The sequence below is a fragment of the Phocoena sinus genome, chromosome 13, assembly GCF_008692025.1.
Source record: "Phocoena sinus isolate mPhoSin1 chromosome 13, mPhoSin1.pri, whole genome shotgun sequence".
Classification (NCBI taxonomy): Eukaryota; Metazoa; Chordata; class Mammalia; order Artiodactyla; family Phocoenidae; genus Phocoena; species Phocoena sinus.
This window is the reverse complement of record NC_045775.1, coordinates 63,304,891-63,311,353: the sequence shown is the minus strand read 5'-3', so window position 1 is coordinate 63,311,353 and position 6,463 is coordinate 63,304,891. Positions and strand designations below refer to the sequence as shown.

Here is a 6,463-nt window from a genome sequence, read left to right as displayed (position 1 = left end):
CGGCTGCCGTGCAGACAGTAGCTCAATCCCACGGCGCCCGAACACCCAGCCCCTGGACGGTGAGACACCTGTTGCTGCAGGTGGCCCGTGGCTCACGGATGAGGCCCGGCCCCAGGCGTACGCCACCTTCTCGGGGGCCACCTCTCCGGTCTGCAGTGGGGTTCTCCTGGGAGCCCCCAGTCACCACAGGACCAGCGTGGCCTGTCTGTAGCCCAAGAAGGTGGGGACACAAGACCGTCCCCCGGGCCCCCCGCATCACCCGCGAGGCCGAGCGAGCACCAGTGGTGTCTGCGTGGACGATGAAGGGCTCACGCACAGCCCCCATCTACAGAAGCACAGACTGCAGCCACGTGCGCTGTGGAACAAACACAAGTGTCCATGCAGGAACCGATGTCTGAATGTCAAGGCCATGCCCGGGCCACAGTGAGAAGGTGCATCCCCCATGCAAGCCACAGAGAGGGGATGGGGGGGCCATCTGCGATTCTGAGCTCCTCGGGCATCACCCCAGAGGGAGAGGGAGAGGGAGAGAGGTAGACAGAAGTACAGAGGGAGAGAAAGAGAGAGGGAGGGAGAGACGTCTCTCCCTTCCCTGGGGGTTCTCTAGTGCAGCCAAGGCTGAAAACCACTGCATTTTGGGAGATGGGTCCTCGTGGAAGAGTTAAATAGTCGCTCATGGCATTATCGACACATACTAAAAAGGCCCCAAATCTTGGGGAGTCAGGGAGAGGAGTGTCGGCTGCCTCGTAAACGAGGAGAGATTGGGCATCAGAGGAGGTGCCTGTGCAGCCTGTGCCCAGGGCCCCGCAGACTTCATCTCCCAGCGGTGGTCCTGGGCTGGAAGTCAGCGGGGAGGTCAGGCTGTCCAAGCATCAACGTTGACTTCAGGGCTGATCTAAAAGGCGCCTGGTGTTTGTTGAAGCAGAAAAAAGAGAAAGCAGTAGGGAGAGGATGGGAGTGGGAGTGGGAGTGGGAGGGAGCCCCCCCCTCAGCACTTCTACCGCTCTCCCTCTCTCTCTCCCTTTCTCCCTCTCTCCCTCTACCTCGCTGCCTCTCACTCTCCCTCTCCCCCCATCTCTCCCTCTATCGCTCCCTCTGCCTCTCTCCCTCCCTCTCTCCCTGTCCCGCTTTCCTTGTCCCTCTCTCTCTCTCCCTCTTTCCCTCCCCCTCTCCCTCTCCCCCTTTCCCTCTCCCTCTCCCCTTCTCCCTCTCTCCCTTCCTCTCTCCCTGTCCCTGTTTCCCTGTTCCACATGCTCTGGCTCTACCTCTTTCCCTCTCCCTCTCCCTCCACCTCCTTCCCTCTCTGGAGAGGGAAGGAGGTGGAGGGAGAGGGAGAGAGAGATGAAGAGGGAGGGGGGAGAGGGAGAGAGAGATGGAGAGGGAGGGGGGAGAGGGAGAGAGAGGGTGGAGAGGGAGAGAGTGATGGAGGGAGGGAAAGATGTCTCTCCCTCACTCTCTCCCTCTCCCTCCCTCCTTTTCCTCCCTCTCCCTCTGGCTACAACTCTCCTCCCTCCATCTCTCCCTCTCCCTCACTCCCTCCCAGAGAGGCAGAGATAAGGCAGAGGGAGAGATGGAGGGAGAGGGAGAGGGAGGGGGAGAGGGAGAGGGGGAGAGGGAGAGGGAGAGGGGGAGGGGGAGAGGGAGAAGGAGAGAGAGAGGGAGAGGGAAATAGGTCTCTTCCTCCCTCCCTCTCCCTGTCTCCCTCTCCCTCTCTCTCTCCCTGTCCCTGTTTCCCTGTTCCGGTCTCCCTCTGCCTCTCTCCCTCTCCCTTGTCTCTGCCTCTCCCTCCATCTCTCGCTCTCCCCCTCTCCCTCTCCCATATCTCTGTCTCTCCCTCCATCTCTCCCTTTCTGGGAAAGAGTGAGGGAGATTGAGACATAGAGGGAGAGGGAGGAGGAGGAGAGAGGGAGGGAGAGAGGTGTAGAGGGAGAGAGGGAGAGACGTCTTCGCTCCCTCCCTCTATCCCTCTCTCCCTTTCCCCCCTCTCTCTCCCTCTCCCCCTCCCTCTCCTGCTCTCCCTCTCCCTCTTTCCCTCTCCCTCTCCCTCCACCTCCTCCCCTCTCCAGAGAGGGGAGGAGGTGGAGGGAGAGGGAGAGGGAAAGAGGGAGAGGGAGAGCGGAACAGGGAAACAGGGACAGGGAGAGAGGGAGGGAGAGGGAGGGAGGAAGAGACCTTTTTCCATCTCCCTCTCCCCCCCTCTCTCCCTCTCCTCTCCATATCTCTCTCCCTCTCTTCCTCTCCTTCCCTCTCCCTCCCTTTCCCTCTCCCTCCATCTCTCCCTCTCCCTTGTCTCTGCCTCTCCATCTCTCCCTGTCTGGGAGGGAGTGAGGGAGATGGAGAGATGGAGGGAGCGGGAGAGTTGGAGGGAGGGAGAGAGGGATAGAGGGAGGGAGCGAGAGAGGGAAAGAGGGAGGGAGGGAGAGGGAAAGAGGGAGGGAGGGAGAGAGGGAGAGAGAGAGACGTCTTTCGCTCCCTCCCTCTCTCCCTCTCTCCCTCTCCCCCCTCTCTCTCCCTCTCCCTCCACCTCCTTCCCTCCAGAGAGGGAAGGAGGTGGAGGGACAGGGAGAAGGAAAGAGGTAGAGGGAGAGCGTGCAGAACAGGGAAACAGGGACAGGGAGCAAGGAAGGACGAGAGGGAGAGGGAAGAGGGACGGGGGAGGTGGGAAGAGGGAGGGGGGAGGAGGGAGAGAGACGGGGGAGAGCGAGGAGGTAGAGGGAGGGGGAGGGGAGAGGGAGAGGGATGGGGGAGAGCGAGGGGGAGACGGAGGTGGAGAGGGAGTGGGGAGAGGGACGGGGGGGAGCGAGAGAGGGAAAGAGAGAGACGCAGAGGAAAGGGGGAGAGGGAAGAGAGAGAGAGAGGGGGACAGAGGGAGAAGGAGAGATGGAGGGGGAGAAGGACGAGAGGAAGCAGGGAGAAAAGAGAAAGAACACACCATCTACATTTCTGTCAAATGACACCGGGGATCCTTAACCAGGAGAATATAACACAGTGAAGCTCTCAGCTGGAACTGGAACTGCAGATGGGGCCAAACACCACCAGGGTGGCCACACATGTCCAGCTGCCGCCCCAGCCCCCTGAGTCTGGTCACCAGGGCTCTGTTTGCTCCAGGGACCTGGGGTTCACCCTGTCACCCTGGAGGTCGGGCCTAGACAGCATGGCCCCAGGCTGGACACACAGGGGGAAAAGCATCCCCACAGGCCAGCTTGTGCGAGCCGATTCAGCTGCCAGGTTCTAGAGTCCCGGAATCACCCTGTGGCCCATGAAACCCGGGAGCCAGGAGGGTCTTGCGTCGGGATTCCTGTCCGTTGGACTGTAACGTTTATGTAAGGAATCTTGGAAACAGTAGTAACAAGCCTGAATTCGAACGAGTTTTAGGCTATTATGGACCACTCCGAAGTGTGTGGGTTGCTAAAAACCCTCCCGGCTTCGCTCTTGTTGAAAATGAAGATCCCCGAGATGCAGCGGATGCTGTCTGAGAAGTAGACGGGCGAACACTGTGGCTGCCGAGTAAGAGTGGACCTGTCGAATGGGGAAAGGAGAAGTCGAAATCGTGGCTGCCTTCTTCTTGGGGTCGTCGCCCTCGAGATGATTATCGTAGGAGGAGTCCTCCCCCTCACCACAGATCTCCAAGACGGAGAAGCTTCTCCCGCAGCCGGAGCAGGTCCCTTTAGTAGATATAGGAGAAGAGAGAGATCACTGTCCCAGGAGAGAAACCGCAAGCCGTCCCGATCTTTCTCTAGGTCTCCTAGACGATCCAGGTCAAATGAAAGGAAATAGCAGACCACTTTGCAAGAGGAGTGGTGCACAGGAAATACCTTCATTTGACAGGAGTATGTACAGAAAAGTCAAGTTTCGTTTGAGACTTCCGAAGCTTGATGCACTTTTAAAATGTTTTAGCTGTTCACATTTGTTTGTCTCTTGGAACAGTGACACATAAAGGTGTCATTCTCTGTGGTTTGAAATGGGTCATATGAGGCATGTAATATGAAGTGTTGTTTCTTTACAATGTTCTCCTAAGCAAAATTGATTTTGCTTTGAATTTTTGGTCTTGGCTAAACTGATAATAAAACTCTAACTCCTGCCCACCTAAAGTGTGATGTTTATTATCATGGAAACAACACTGGCAAACATTGAAAAGGCTTTCTGTAGCTGAGATATGGTATGCAGCTGTAGTTAAGCAAGCAGTCCTTAAAAGGTGCTGTGAACACAAGCCAGCAGGTAGAAATGAAAGCCGCACCCTTACCCTAGATTAGAGGTTTAAGAATTCCACTAGTCTTCACACTGGACAAGAGGTTGTCCAGTGAGTTTAGAATCTAAGAAGTTTCAAGGAAGTTAGTTTACCTTTGAGTTAGGTCATAAGTCCCCTCTGTGATTGCTGTACATGAATACATAGCTCTTTGTAATGTTTTTTGGAAGTTGAGATTATCAAGATACCAATGTCCTGCCAGATTAAGAGTATATTGTAGAGCTGTACTTTGAGTTACTGGGCAATTTTTTTTTCATGCTGTCATTTGTAACATGTTTTGTGAGAATCCTTGGGATTAAAGTTTTGGTTCCAAAAGGAAAAAAAAAAGGATCCACCTGCCAATGCAGGGGACACGGGTTTGAGCCCTGGTCCAGGAAGATCCCATGCGCCGCAGATCAACTAAGCCCGTGGGCCACAACTATTGAGCCTGCGCTCTAGATACTGGTAGCCACAGCTACTGAGCCCCCATGCCACAACTACAGAAGTCCGCACATCTAGAGCCTGTGCTCTGAAACAAAAGAAGCCACTGTAACGAGAAGCACGTGCTTGCAACAAAGAGGAGCCCCTGCTTGCCGCAACTAGAGAAAGCCCACGTGCAGCTATGAAGACCCAACGCAGCAAAAAAAAAAAAAAAAAAAGACCCTACTGGCCAGGTGATCAAGGGTAAAATTGTGTGTCACAAGTCCCGTTGATGGTGTGTATCCTTGATGTGTGTATCCTTGATGGTGTGTATCCTTGATGATGTGAGCTGAGGAGAATGACATTGTTATCTCTGTCTGGATCTTCCACCCCAAACCCCATAACTCCAGCCCAACCATAAGAAAAACATCAGAAAACCAACAGACAAAGAAATTGAGGGACAAAATACCTGACCACTCCTCCTCAAAATTTTCAAGGTATCAAAACCCAGGGACGTCTGAGAAATGTCACTGCCCAGAGGAGACTGGGACAGAAAAAGGATGTTAGGGGAAAGCTAGGGACATTCTAATAAAGTGTGGACTTTAGTTAATAATAATATATCCATCTCGGTTCCTTAGTTGGATAAGCATGTCGTACTAACGTACTAAAGTACTAACGTGTTGGAAATAGGGGTACTGAGTCGGGGGTCCACAGCACTCTGTACAGATCTTTGCAACTTTTTTGTAACTCTAAGCTATTCTAAAATTAACCAACTACTAAACAGAGATAAGAATGTTATTTCCCTGATTTGAACATGCCTGTGTTTGTTTTCATGGTCACATTTGTGCTATCTGGATGTGTCTTGGAATCAGTAGCAAAGGAGAGTTGCCAGCCCCTGGGAAGATGCGGCTGGTTTGCAGGTGGCTTGCTCTGGAGCTGAAGACCACGGTGGGAAGTCTGCAGCCTCGGGCTGCATTTAGAACCGTGGGAGGGGACGGGCCAGCTCAGTTAGGGATGGAACGTATAAATAAAAGTCTTTCTTTTCCATTATGGCTTATCACAGGATATTGAATATAGTTCCCTGTGCTAGACAGTAGGACCTTGTAGCTTATCCATCCTATATTTAATAGTTTGCATCTGCTAACCCCAAACTCCCAATCCAACCCTCCCTCACTCTTTCTCCCCCTTGGCAACTACGAGCCTGTTCTCTATGTCTGTGAGTCTGTTTTTGTTTCGTAGACAAGTACATTTGTGTCGTATTTTAGATTTCACATATAAGAGATCATATATGTGTCTTTCTCTTCTGACTTACTTCACTTAGTATGATAATCTCTAGGTCCATCCACGACGTTGCTGCAAATAGCATTATTTCATTCTTTTTATGGCTGAATATATTCCATTGTATATATGTACCACATCATCTTTATCCATTCACCCATCAGTGGACATTTAGGTTGCTTCCACATCTTGCCTATGATAAATAGTGATGCAATGAACATTGGGGTGCATGTATCTTTTCTTTCTTTCTTTCTTTCTTTCTTTTTTTTCTTTCTTTCTTTCTCTCTTTCTTTATTTTTTTGTCACACTGCATGCATGTGGGATCTTAGTTCCCTGGCCAGAGATGGAACCCATGCTCCCTGCACTGGAAGCACAGAGTCTTAACTACTAGACCACCAGGGAAATCCCCTGGGTGTATGTATATATTTGAATTAGAGTTTTCTCCAGATCTTTGCCCAGGAGTGGAATTGCGGGACCCTATGGCAGCTGTATCTGTTCTCTGCACGTCTCACATCAAACACCTGCACTCCAATCCTTGCTCTC

The 6,463-nt window shown here is 52.6% G+C and overlaps 1 pseudogene; it reads left to right on the top strand.

Annotated features, from left to right (window-relative positions):
• The first annotated feature begins 462 nt into the window (after positions 1 to 462).
• On the top strand, positions 463 to 3,875 carry LOC116764034 (annotated as a pseudogene).
• Positions 3,876 to 6,463: the final 2,588 nt, after the last annotated feature.